A 14,082-nucleotide genomic window follows, 5' to 3' on the forward strand; every position below is an offset into this window, starting at 1 on the left:
GAAAGGATACAAAAAAAAAAAAAAAAAAAAAAAAGCCCGCAGAGGAGTGGATGATCTTTTATACTTAGAGTTCCCCTCTCTATAAAAGCGACATATTACAAACCTCTTTCTCCTCTCGAACATTTCTTGCTAAGTGCATTCTGATGCCACATTGAAACGCAAAATAGCTGGAATCAAGCAGGCACCGAAGGCTATTTATATGCTAATCTCTATTTCCCAAGCTGAAGCGGGAACCTGGAGCTGGGTGCTGCTTCTAATGATGGCTGGCTTTAACCTCTCTGGAAGAAAGAAAAGTATTTTCCTTAAGAAAACAACTTGGTTTCTTTAAGATGAAATGTAATTATCTATTATCAGATGTCCCTTAAAATGCAAGGCCTATTAAAGCTGCTAAAAATATTGAAGCCCTAATTTCACCATAATAGCATTTTAATTTCAGCAAATCACGGCTCTATTGTTACAGGACATTTTGCGGCAGGAATGTGGTAAGAGGTCCATCTTAGCTTTTTTTTTGTAACATTTTCCTTTCTTTGAGAAGCACAATTAAATCATTGCAATCATCTAACCTTGCTTGACACAAAATTTTACTTATCAAGCGCGAAAACAATCGTCATTAGCATTTAAAAGAATTTGTTTTAAAAGTAGCTAAAGTTTAATTGCTTGAAATAGTCTTGTTCGAATGTGCAGCTGCTGTTGGCTCAACGTTGATATTAAAGTCGGTGTTTAATTGATTGCTGAATTTCATTGAAAAATATTTACTTTTTTCCCAGGCAAAGTACAAAGAGAGGGCCCATCAAGGAGGACTGGTTTTGGGGACAACTGACTGCATGTGGGAAGTTGCTGGCAAAACTCATAGGCAGTTAGACAGACGTGAGCAGAGCAAGGACAAATGGCCGGGTACAGAAGGCCACGGGATGGAAAGCCCCGGATGCCAAGTAACAGGCAAAACTGGGAAAACAAGGACCTCATCCCCAGGGTAACCTCTCCTCCCTTAGCATATCACTGGTCATGTGCTTTTGACCCTCTGGCCTTTCATATCGCTGATCGTGGGTTCCCACCCTCCCCTGACCTTCCTCCCACGGCGTGTCACTAGTCGTGCAGTAGATCCCCTCAGAGGAGGAACAAGGGGCTGAAGAGTGGCCTCACTCAACTCCCATTCAGGCCTTTGCATGCCCACTCCCTGAAGCATTAACCCCTAAGGGTCACATCTAGGCCTCAGTTGTGTTTCAGATCCATGTCCAGAAAAACAGCAAAACCAGACAAGTGATGCCATGGCTGACATCAGCAATGACTACTGACCCCCTTGTGACCTTCTGTACCATTCATCCTTGCTTTGCTCACGTCTGTCTGTCTAATTGCCTACGAAGTTTGCCTGGTGCCAACCCATCAGTAGAGACCACGACCCTGAAAAAGGACACCTCTGGAAAGCTGACGAATGTTCTATTGAGATCCTCCCTGGGACCTCCCCTAAAATTCCCACCCTTAAAAGGCCTAATGCCTCTCCCCGTCCCCTTCCTCCAGGTGAGTTTTCCTTGCCTCCCTCTTTCTCCTAAGCTCCAAGGGCCCTTCTTTTGCCCCTGTAACTTGTTCCCTGAGCCCATGCAGCTTGGCTGGCTCACTTCTTCTACAGCTCACTTCTTCTCCCTCTCTGACTTTCTAACTACAAACTTTTGCTTGTATTTGAGTCTTGGCCCTGAATTCTTTCTTAGCCAGAACTCAAGTACCGAGGTTGCTGAACCGAGGTCCAATTGCCAGTAACATTCTGTTGCCGTTTCTGCCACCAACAAAAATCATTCAGCTTTGCTCACCTCTGCATTGGATGCATTCTTGGGAACTTTTCTTGTATAAGTTTCTAAAATGAACACCCCCCCCCCCCGCCCCCAACCCCTCTGTGCCACAATGCAAAATCCTGAAACTTGTATTCTTGTTTTTCAGAGACCCTGTAGGTGTTGAGGACATAAAGAGGGGGTCCACTTTCTCAGTGGGCTTACCTTTTCAGAGGATGGATGAGGGGAGGGCCAGGATGCAGGCTTGGGTCACTCTCCAGACAGGTCTTCTGCCCACACCTGTTGGTGAAAGCAAACTCAGATCAATCCACATCTTCTTCCTCTCTCACTTAAGATGGCACTTTAGGCTATCTTACTGGGGCTGAGTCACCACTGAGTCTCACCAATTTTGCAGAACTTCTGAGTTCCTGGGAGAGGCTCTGACAGGCAGGAAAAGGGGGTGGAGTGGGAGGGGATTCAGCTCAATAGTCTACTGATTAGGGTTGGCAAACAAAGGTGGGACTGGGACCCTAGTAATCAGTTCTATTTATTAAGCCCTAACTATGTGCCTGGCACTGTGTTGATTTCTTTATTTGCATCATTTCCCTTAATCTTCACAATGGATGCTGTTATCTCACTTTTCCAAATATGGAAACTCAGGCTCTGAGAGGTGAATTGGCCCAAACTTATATAGCCAGTGGGAAGCAGAACCCCAAATCAATCTGAGGTTCATCTGGTGACAACTTCCGTCCTATGTGGCCTCTTAACAGTTCCTGTCCTCAGTCATCACCTTAACTCAGGCCCCAGACCCATTTCACATTGAGGGCTAGTTCCTTGACTCCACTCTACTTACTTCCTGCCCCCTTCACCCCACGACCCTCTGCACCCATGTACATATGGGATTTTAAAGCTTACCCCCCATTCTTTGCTTTGTTGGGTCTCAGTTTGCTATCTGTGCAATGAGGACCTTGGATGACCTCATCTTTAAGAGCTCTTCTAGGTCCAAGTTACTAGGTCCAAGTTACTATGGACTCAGTTCAAGCCCATTAAATGGATACTGAGTGCTCACTCTGGGCCGGGCCTGGGTGGGCCTTCGGTGTGCAGGGATGGGTAGTGGAGTCCCTGTCCTTTAGATGAACCTCCCAACAGCCAGCTCAGTGCAGCTAACTGTCCTCCTGCTGTGCCACACAGCTGGACAAGGGGGACTGCACCCAGCACAGCGTGGGCTGGGTCATTCAGGGTCACAGGGCGATCTGAGATTTTGCTTGGGTTTCCTCTTTGTTTGCTGGACAAACTCCTGCTCTTATTTCAACATCCAACTCAAGAGGTACTTCTGGGGAAATTTTGCCCCCCTCCCCCTTTTTAAATGTAAATAATTCTTTATTGTTGAAAGTATTACATATGTCCCCTTTCCCCTCATAGCCCCCCTCCAGCCTGCCCCCCACTCCAGGCCCTCACTGCCCCATGTATGCATGTCCTCATCTCTGTCCATGAGTTTTGGCCTCCTTTGAAGCCCAGATTCCCATGGTTCTTCCAGCATTTCTTTGTTGTAGCATCTCCTCTTATAGCAGAAAAGTAAGAAAGTAGCCCAGCTTAAGTAACTGGCTCCACTCCCTACCAGTGGATGATCTCAGGTGAGTCCTTTAACCTCAGCCTGTTTCCTTTTCCATACAGTGGGGTAATGATAGTGTGCACCTCCCCCTCCGGTCATGGAAGTAACAAATCAGATTTATATAAAGCTCCTAGAACATGCCAGCAGGTAATGAGAATGACTTACTATTAATATAGTAAAGGCACTTGTCTACGGGTGTGTGTTACACACAGCCAGGCCGTGAGCTCTGCAGGTCTGGCATCACAAGAACCTCACTGTTATATCTGTAGCTAACGCAGAGACTGCTGCCTAGTGGAAAGCACTGCGGGGTGGCCAGGAGCAGGTGTTCAAATCCATGTCATGCCACTTGCCAGCTGTGTGACCTTGGGTAGGTTCCATGACTTCTCTGGCTTTCACTCTCTTCATTTGTAAATAGAGATACTTTCAGTGCCTTCTTTGTGCGATTATTGGGAGGATTAAACGAGGCCAAGCTGGTGAAGTTAAATCCTTGCCCAGTGCAGTTGTAAGAGCTCAACCCTGAGTATCTATTAGGTTAACAGACTCTCATTAATAACCGACATCTGTATTCCTCTTTCGCATTCTTATCTTATTTGTTCCTCACAACGTTTAGGGTGGGGCCTCTGTTATCATCTTCTGGTCCATCAAGATCTTACAGCTGGTTAGAGGCAGGTCCCCTCCCCCATTGGCCGCCCCATGCCTGACATCTCATCTTATGAAGGCAGATGCATGAGAGAATGATTCTCAAATAGGCCAAACAATCTTTCATAAAAGTTAGGTGGGGCTCAGACTGGTGGCCCATTAGGAATACCAGCTAAATTGATTTCATAATGGTGGGTCCTGAAATGACACCTCCATCAAAAGCTGCACTTGGCTTTTTATACTCGTCAGGGGCTGTTATAAATTTGATTATATCTGAAATAGCAGATTTCAAGTTGAAGTCCCCTTTGTCCACACTGGAATTCAGATTTATTTCTAAGAGACCAGTGCAATTTTCTTATCTTTGTTACAAATTACTACAGTCTGGGTTAATCTCACACAGCAATAAAGCTGTTTGCCTAGGAAGCTTCCTGCAGTGTCAGAGCTGATGAATGGCTCCCTCTGGCTATAATAATTCAGTCTAGAACACTAAAAACAAACAAACAACCCAAAACTTGGTTCTTCTGCAGGAAACTCCACCAGTATGTTTGGCTGCTCAGATTGTCAGAGATCAGAGACCCTCACCTCGGTCAAGGTATCAGAACCTTTGAATGGATGGGGTCTCAGGTGCTGCGTGATGAATGGTGCTGTCCTGTCTGGGGTTTTCTGAGGGTGGCTGTGGATCAAGTGATTACAATAGAAGTCAGAACAGGGAGAGGGTACAGACAAGATAGTTTGGGAACAAGGGAGTGAGTGGGCCTGTCTCAGAATTGGAGAAAAATGGGCTGTAGGGCAAGGAGCAGAGGGCTGGTGTTTCATTCATTGCATAATTACTGTAGTTTAAAAAATCTAAAACACACCATTGATTATAACATGCACTATTGACTCAATAAGAACACTTTTTGGAGGGGCCAGGGAATGAAACACAACCACTTTCATGGTGCACATTGATTTTAAGACCCAATGTTGAAGGCATTCTAGGGAGACTGAGATCTGAAGGATACTAAGAGATGGTGTGTGTGTGTGTGTGTGTGTGTGTGTGTGTGTGTGTGTGTGTGTTTCTGAGCAGTTGAGGGTGTTGGGGAGAAAAAGCATTGAGGCAGAGAGAAGAGTGTGGCCAAAGCTCTTGAGAGAAGAAGACTTGCTCAAGAAGCTGAAAGAAGGCCAGTGTGACTTTGGGAGAGGAGAGTGGGACTATGAAGCTGGGGTCATCTCATGAAGAACCGTGCAGGCTAGGTAGAGAGTTTAGGTGTTGTTCTGCGGACAACGAAAGGACATTGAAGAGTTTTAAGTAGAGGGTCTATATATTCTGTATTTAGGGTCCATGGGAGGCAAAGCAACCTGGGAAGAGAGCTCAATCATAGGGAAGCCAGTGCTGGGAAGAAGGGTTCACACAGCCTGTCTCCATCTGCGAACAACACTGGCTTACTGGGCATCTCAAGTGTAAGAGACAGCACACGTCCTTTAATTCCGTACATCAGCATTAACCTGTTTGGAATACTCATCCCTCTCGGCTGGCAAGATCATCTTCTGTTTCTTGCCTTCCCTCCACTGCTGAGTAGTACAAATTTCTGGCCTCCAGTCCACTCTGCTCACGGTGGATTAGCTTCCTGTCTAAACCTGCTCCGTGTTTAGAAGATGGGGTTCTCCTCAGGCCTTCTACTACAGTCAGTCACAGTCTTTTCATGTGGGGCCAAGGCCACAGATCCTGGTGTCCAATCACCTTCTCCCACTCCCCATACCTTCTCATCACAGCAACTCCCCATCACGGGTTCTGTGTGCCAGTTGGTCTCTGCCCCACTTGGAAACCTCCAAGAACCTCATCCTTTCTCTTCTTCCTCTTCCTGACAGTTCCTTATATTCCAAGCATTCTCTATCATCGGTTCCTCACCTGAGATAATCCAGTGGGTAAAAGCAGGCTGTGTTTTCTGCCTAGTTAGGCTCATCCTGGAATCAGATCAGCTGCCCAGTGTGGCCAGATCTACAGCCCGTGAACCCAGCGGGACCAGTGGCTGTTCCCTGTGTCTGCTCCGGGTGAAATTCCTCACATCCAGGCCTGTGCTTATGCTTGTCTACATGGAAGGCACCTCCCTGGGTCCCCTCACCATGCTGCCCTTGAAAACACTACCCATTCTTCAATGCCCATCTCCACTGTGACTTGTCCCTAATATCCTCTTTGCTCCCCACCTTCCCAGATTTGTATGGCCCTGCCCCTGAGCTCCCTCTGGTTGTACCTCTTATGCAGCATTATCAGGCTTATTGTGAGCTTCATTGTAACACTAAGCAGTTGTTTTATTCTCCTGTGTTTAACCCCCACCAGAGTGGAACCTCTTCAAGGACAAGACCTATGGCTTATTTATTCTTGCAGCTCCAGAACCTTCATAAATGTTTATTGATGGTGTAATCAGACTCCTTAGTGCTTTAGAGTTATTGATAAACAGCAACCAGAAACATGTGGTGTTAATCATATGCTAGGAATTAGACTAAGATAAATCATGTCATGTAATCCTAATGCCAACGGAGGTCAATGGCACCATCACCACCACTGTACAGATGAGAAGACCAATGGGACTAGAGAGGATTAAGTAAGGCTGTGTATTGAGCTCATAGAATGGCAGAACTGTATTTTCAACCCTAGCCTACTTGAGGCCAAAACTCTTTAAAAAAAAATTAATTCTTTATTGTTAAAGCAAGCATGTCAACCTTGTGGCTGGCAGGTCTCATGCCTCGCCGTGTGAGTTTGACATGCTTGGTTTAAAGTGTTACACGAATCTTCCCCTCCCCCCCCCCCCTTTTTTTTTGAGGCCAAACCTCTTAATTCTCCCCCCCCCCCCCCCAGTTTGTTTATAATCATTTAATGAATGTCCCAAACACATCTTTATTGGGCTATAGGTGAATTTTATGGTGATGGAAGCTAATGAACCACTTGCCCAAACCACCATGATTGATTACTTGCCATTTCCAGAAACCTGGGTACCAACCAGAAAGATTTGGTAAGGAACAGCATGATCCCTCAGCCAAAGAGGTTCCTTGGGATTCTTACCTTCCTTCTCCTCCTTCCCTAAGGACCTTCTCCAGGGGTATGGATGCTCAGGAGGGAGAAGGGGCTCGGGTAGGGGAGGGGGTGTCCCACCGCAGCAGGGCACAGAGGAGTGCTGCGAACCCCACGCCCCAGATGCAGTAAGAAGACACGGGGGCACAGGCCCAGGGCAGGCCTGCTCAACAAATAAACACACAAATCCCAGAAGCCACCATGGGGGTTAGCCGGCCCAGGGACACTGAGCTGGAGGGGCCACCCTCGGAGGCCCGGCCTCAGCACACTCGCTACGTGCTGCACGCCAGCACCCCTGCAAAGGGTCCAGGCGGAGCTTGTTGAAGATGCCGCGGACTCATACCAGGTAGGTAGTGAAGGGCCGATGTTCTCGGTGAAGGTGTGGTTCTGCAGGGCCAGGATGAAACGCACATCGGTGTTCTCCCCCTGCTCCTGGAGCCACACCTCAGACCTCACCTCCCGCACCTTCAGTACGTGAGGTTCCATGGGATCTGACAGGAGACAGTGAGGCAGGCCTCGGAGGCGCCCTGCACCGACGCCTGGCACCGCGCCTCCTGCACCTTGCCTGGGTAGAGGCTGACCGTCCACTTCTGCTTCCGCGGCCCTGGCCGGCCCTTCACCACGCACCGCATGGTTTGAATGAGGGTTGGGATGTCCACCTTGGTGTCCTGGTAGATTTGGAACAGCCATTCGGGTTCAGTCAGAGAGATGCTGTGGGACCTCCCGGCTCTGCAGGACACGGGCTTGCTCGGCCTGGTCTAGGTGGGCGATGCCCCCCTCATCCCAAGGCCGCTCAGGGTGCCTGACTGTGTTCTCTGGCGCCATGTTCCGCCAGGCGACATAGTGGAGGTCCATGCCAGGCAATGTGGCCAGTGTTTTATAGGGGGTATGGTGGTCAGGACTGATGGCATATGGGCAGAGCTCGGCCACGGTGGCCCAATGGGGCAGGAAGAGGGCCGTGAGCAGCGGGGCCCGGTGCATGCTGACCAGCATGGAGGCGTTGCTGACCAGCCCCACGACATCTGCGAAGGCGAGGTCCTCCGGGGACACCCTCACCACCTTCACTGGAGCTCCCGGGCCAGCGCAGCAGCAGCTCCGCCTCGTTCAGGATGAGTCTGTTCTGGGTGCGACTGAGGACCAGAATGTACTCCTCGCCTAGCGGGCCCCCTGCGTGACTCACATTTAGCTTTTCCATCATGAACCTTGCAGACGGCCGGATCTCAGGGCCCGAGACCAGGATGCTGGCTTTTGGGTCCTGGGGCTGGACAAAGCCTTATTGGTACCAGGTGGTGATCTTGGAGAGGCCCACGAACGCCCGGGAGAAGCACAGCAGCGGCTCAGGGTCTTCAGCTGGGCCCGCAGGAGCGGCTGCTTGGGGCTGAGGAGCTGTCAGAGGTCAAAGTGCACGCCCTCGCCCCAGCCCTCCATGGAGAAGAGCCGGCCTCGCGGGCAAGGCCGGGGAACTGGCGCAGGCTGTAGTCGAGGGGCAGCCGGTGGTCGTGGAAGACGGGCATGAGGCTGTCGGGGTGGAAGCGGTTGGCGATGAGGGCCACGTCCGGCACGAACACGGGCTTGGGCCAGCAGGACGGAGGTGTTGCCAGGAGAAGATGAGCCTCGGCCTCATGGGAGCAGCAGAGCCAGGGGAAGCGGCAGGTGCGGTGGGTGTGCCTGCGCCCTGTGCGCACCCGCCGCCCTCCACCAGGCTCCGCAGTGCCTTCGGGTCGTGGATCCTCAGGGCCGAGGCCGCCCCGGGTCCTGCCACCAGAGGGGCCGCATGTTCTCGCAGTCACTCGTGCTTCCACCGCACCGCTGCCAGCACCGACCCCAGCCGGCGCAGAAAGCTGCATCCTTACGCTGCCACCTCAGGCCCTCGTGAGATGACGGCCTCTGGTAAGTGCCACAGGCCTGGCGGGCTTCACTCATCCCAGTGGGCACCCTGAGCGCTGGCTGGCAATCGCCGGCGGCTGGGGCTCGGCGAGGCTGAGGACACTCCAGGAGTGCTTTCTGAGGCGACGGCCTTGGCTGAACCTGGTGCCAGCTCCGAGCCAGGGAGGTCCAGGCAGGGAGCGCAGGCAGCGCCGTGCCCGCGCGCACCTGCCCCACTGGCGAGCCCAGCGCGGCAGTCCTTTCAAAACTCTTTTAATTCTTAAAAACGACAAGATACTGTTACCCTTCTCCAGGACACACCCTCCCCCAAAGCAAATAAAAACAACAAAGAAGTATCTTAAAAAAAAAATTCACCTATTAAGTGAGAAAAAAGATAACATCGATGTTGAAAATGTTACAGTAAGATATTTTCTTATGCTTGTGGCGTTAATGCTGAGTCGAAACACTGCTCACTCCTTTTGACCCAGTTACTGCATTAATATTGAAAGGTTATCCTAAGGAAAGAATCCCAAAGACTGGGCAGAAAGCAGTAAGCACAAAGATGTTCGTTGCAGCATTTCTTAGGATGGTGCCATGTTCATCAATAGAACAGCTAAGTAAGCGATGTCACAGCCTCATGAAGTGTTAACAGTCATTAAAATGACAGTCACGGAGAACATGTATGATACGAAAAAATGTGTTAGGATGTAAAATGAGGCCCCCCAAATTGGCTACACAATTGTGAGAACACCGTGGTTACAACGAGGTAAAGCTTGGAGCTTAGGTGTCAGGAAACACATCTAGAATGCTAATGGTGGTTGTGTCAGGGTAAATGAATTATGGCTTATTTTTGTTCCTTTTCTTTCTATTTTTCAATTCTTCTGTAACATAAGTTATATTATTTTTTATGATGAAAATGATGTATTTTTTTAAAAGCTGATGAATAATTCCATAGCTGAGTCGTATTAGCAGCCAAAGGTGACCTTGTCTAAGGAAGACATTCTCCAGCCTTGGATCGATGAGGAGGGAGGGGGAGCTGACATTGCCCCGGGTGTGAGGGGGGTGGACACCTGTGTGTGTCCTGTTAAACTGGAAAACTGCCCGCAAGGCACTGACCCCAGGGTCCTGAAGATGCTGCACCCAGAGAGATGACCTAGCTTTCTGGGTAACAAAAGCACCCTGGACCACCCTTCCCTCCAAAGCATCCAGCGTCTACCGTTGCTATGTCTCCCCACCGGTTCTGGACAAGAGCTGAGCAGCAGGTTCAGAAGGTCAGGGAGGGAGAAAACCAGACACAGCATCTCCATGTTTAATGAAAAGAAAAAGCCAACAACAAAAACGAAAGCTGGGAGACGACACTCAGGGTGATTGATGGCTTGGAACGTTTTTATTATCTGCTGAGTTAGTTGAAAATTGCTCTGTGGTGTTTGCCCACCTTCAAGGTGGTGGTTGGTTCTGACTTTTAGCCATTTTCAGGTCTTCCTCAGCTTGCAGCGCTCTTAGGGAGGGTAAGAAGGTGAAGGAAGCGGGCTTATAAAACTACCTCAGAATTCCTCGGCGGGTGTGTGGGCTGTGCTCCCTCTGAGGGAAGGTAAACGCAGAAGGTAAGAAGGCGGGCTTTGGACTTAGACACAGCCAGGTTTGAATCCTGTGTTAGCTACTTACTAATTGTTGCTAAATTATTTGGTCCAATTCCTGCAATTTGAGCGTCAGTTTCTTTTTCTGCAAAATGGATGGTAAGGATGGTACCTGCCTCAGAGGGTTGTGGTGAAGTTAAATGAGTTGAGGTGTACCAAGCGCGGAGTGTAGATCTGGCACATTCTTATTGATCGATGAGTGCCACTGTTATTATTATTATTTCCACTATTACTATTTAATGAACATCTCTGCCCTTGGTTTCCCTGCTGATATAGATGGGTTTTTTTTCTAAAAAGAACTCTACTAAGGGAGAAAGAAACTTTACTATGGTAGCAGATGATACAAAATAGCCCAAAGACTTCTTATGCCCTTGAAGTTTTGTGCCTCAGACTCTGTCCCTGCAGAATTCTCTTTCCCAAACATTGCTAGCTACTCGGGATTTTGGTTTGGTTTCCTCTTGATACCCTCCTGACCTGTCTCCATATTGAAGACAGTTTCTTGTTCCCCACCAGGAACGGTTGATCTCCTGGGCGTTGCCTTCTTACTGCCAAGGACTCAAGACCACAGCTTCCCATACACAAGGTGCTGTGCTAAGTGCTATACATACAATTTCCAATTTAATGCTCACATTAAATTAGAAATTGTGGGGTGGTACTATTATTATCACCCATTTTAAAATCAAGGAAATGGAGGCTCAGAAAAGATCAGCCAGAGCAAGGGGTCTAATCTCGGTCCATCTGATCACCAGCCCCTATTCTTACCCCCTGCAGCTATAGATGCTGACAGGAGGTTGTGGTGGGGATTATGAATGAATGTGAGAAGTACACAGTGACCTCTAAGGTGCTGGGCAAATACAACGGTGTAATAACATATAACAACACAGACAGGGGAAAGTACAGCACTGTGGTTGTAGGCTTGTGTTCAAATTCAGCTCCATCACTTATTGACCTTTAATCACATAAATGACCTTGGACATATCAACAAATGTTTCCAAGCCTCAGTTTCTTTCTCTCTAAAACAGGAAAAACAGTACAAGGTTGTGGTGACAAGTATGGTAGTATGGGTGAAGTTCTTAAAACAATGTCTGGCACATAACCAACAACACATAAATAAATCTCTAGAATGTGAACTCCAGGATGGCAGAGGAAACTGGTTTGTTCACTGTTGCGTGCCTAGCGCCTAGACCAGCACCTGGCCCACACGGTGTGCTCCTGGAATCTCTGCTGCCTTGAATGAGTGGTGGTGGCCCTAGATGCCGTAGCCATAATGTCTCTAGGGTGACCATTCTCTTTGCAGGGACACCCAACTGTGCTGGATCCCTTTGAACAGCCAGGGCTGGCTCTGTCACTTTGAGACAAACAATTTGATGCATCGATCTGGGCAGCTCTTAGACACCATGGCCTGAGTGGCCTCATGCAGGGGCAGGACTTAGGGGACAGTCACAGTGACACCCCAAGGACTGCTTCTACCTGAGACTTCGTCATTTCCTTGCGAGCCGAGTCTATCCAGGAAGTTCTTGCTGTCCTAATTGGAGTTGCTGGTCAAAATTTATTGTTTGGAGTCAAAGGTAAGACCCTTATCAAATTAGGATTACATAGGGCTGTCGAGACCACTGGGGCTTGGGCCTCTACCCCACCCCTCCCTAATAGGAGGCCACGAGTAGTTAGAATTCAATTAAGCCCCGGTGAAGGGAGTTTTCGAGGCAGAGTGGGGCAGGCCCATGTCTGGGCTGAACAGAACAACCGATTTAAGCTAAATCAACGCCTACTTAAGTGAGCCGTAATAAGCATTCTGGGGGCAAAGCCAGCCTGGGGGCGTCATTTATCACCGAGTAATAGAAAACCCTAATGAATAATAACTTGGGCCCAGCAGCCGGAGCGCGCATACATTATGGGGTTCGAGCTGCCGCTGTCCACTCAGCCAGGAGGATGGGGTCTGAGGCCTGGGTGGCGGGGTTTGCATATTGAATTCTGCTGCTTTGCAGGAAGGCCTTTGTTGCACAGGAAAGCCATTAATCTCACGCCCGCTTTGCCAGTCTTGCAGTTGGCGTGGGGAACACATGGTCTGTTTGCTTGTATTGCACGGAGAGGGAACAAGATGCCCCTGAGGAGAAAACCTGTTCTGGAGAGATGCTGGCTTTGGCTTCTGCCTTGGCCGGTGTATGAGAACACAGCCCTCAAACCAGCTCCCTTCTGAGGCCTGAATCGGAGTCGGGTTTCAAGCAACACAGTCTGAGCACCAGGGGGTCACACAGTTCTGTGTTGGGCATGGTGGGGCGGGGAAAGCACGGGGTTGGGCCTATGAGTTTCCTGCCCCAGCGCTATCTCATTTGATAGCCACTAACTGCTTTTGAGTGAGATGTGATATTTGTGCCCCATTTCACAGACAAGAAAACTGAGAATCAGAGGGGTTAAATGGCTTGCACACACAGCTAGGAAGTGAGGGTCCTGGAATTTGAATCCAGGCCCTCTGGTAGGAATTCTGAATCCTTCATCTTTACCACTTCCCCTCCCAGGAAAAACAGGCTCTAATGCCTCTTCCTCTGTTCTTCTGATACCATTGGCTTCAGGCGTCTGGATCCTCCAGCATTCATTACTGCCCCTCCCTCATTCCTGCTGACCACGTGTTCCGCGCCCCCCCCCCCCCCCCCTTTGGGAAATTCTTCTTGTGCCTTCCACAACATGCCTCTGCCAGTTCACCTCACCTTCCTCAGTGGGATGATTACTGGATCCCTGCTGTTGTGAGAATAATGCCTCAATGTGGGCTAAGCCAAGATTCTGGTCCCACTGGCCTGGGGATGGGAGAGGCTCCCCGGAATAATTACAAAACAAAGTCTTCCTGACTCGGACCCCATCACAGGTTTATTCCCAGTCCTTCTCCTCGTGTTGTTTTTAGGATTTATGGGGTACCGCATGTTGCTGGGCCTTTCTGCTGCTCCCAGAGTCTCGGCGATTTCCTACTCTCCCGCCCACAGCCCCTTGAGTGGCTTCCAGTACACTGTTGACCTCTTCTGCCTCTCACACAGGCTTCTTGGCTCTGGGTCTTTGGATATTGTTCTTGGTGTCACTTGACTGGGGGTGACTTCTTTTTTGTTCTATCAAATGTGTGTGTGGGGGGTGGTGATTGCCTTCCTGCACATGCGCTGACTCATTCAGCAAACAGCTTCGTGCACCTTCTACACCAGACAGAGGCCTTCTTCTGGGGCATCTTCAGAGTTGATATTTACAGAGTTGATATTATATGCCTTCTTCTTACTCATCTTCAGAGTTGATATTTACTCCATATTTCAATTTTTAGACTTGCATTTTTTTTTATCCCCAAAGAATCAGCTGCTGCTCTTTTTCTTTCTTTCTTTCTTTCTTTCTTTCTTTCTTTCTTTCTTTTTTTTTTTTTTTTTAAATCTTGACTGGCTCTTGACCATAAACTCAGCTCCTCAGGACCCATAATGAGTTCCTGGAAGCCTGGATCGAAGTGTGAGAGCTATGAGCTACACTGGGCTCAGATTCCCCCCTCCT

At 49.1% G+C, this 14,082-nt stretch overlaps 1 pseudogene across 1 annotated transcript; it reads right to left on the reverse strand.

The window, feature by feature from the left end:
* Nucleotides 1-7,335: 7,335 nt before the first annotated feature.
* LOC307103513 (protein O-linked-mannose beta-1,4-N-acetylglucosaminyltransferase 2-like) lies at nucleotides 7,336-8,986 on the reverse strand (annotated as a pseudogene). The gene is made up of 2 exons: nucleotides 8,917-8,986; nucleotides 7,336-8,818 (listed from the first exon to the last, which is right to left on the reverse strand). The product of its transcript is annotated as a protein O-linked-mannose beta-1,4-N-acetylglucosaminyltransferase 2-like (transcript).
* Between the last annotated feature and the right edge of the window lie 5,096 nt (nucleotides 8,987-14,082).

The sequence above is a fragment of the Cnephaeus nilssonii genome, assembly GCF_951640355.1.
Source record: "Cnephaeus nilssonii genome assembly, chromosome: 7".
Classification (NCBI taxonomy): Eukaryota; Metazoa; Chordata; class Mammalia; order Chiroptera; family Vespertilionidae; genus Cnephaeus; species Cnephaeus nilssonii.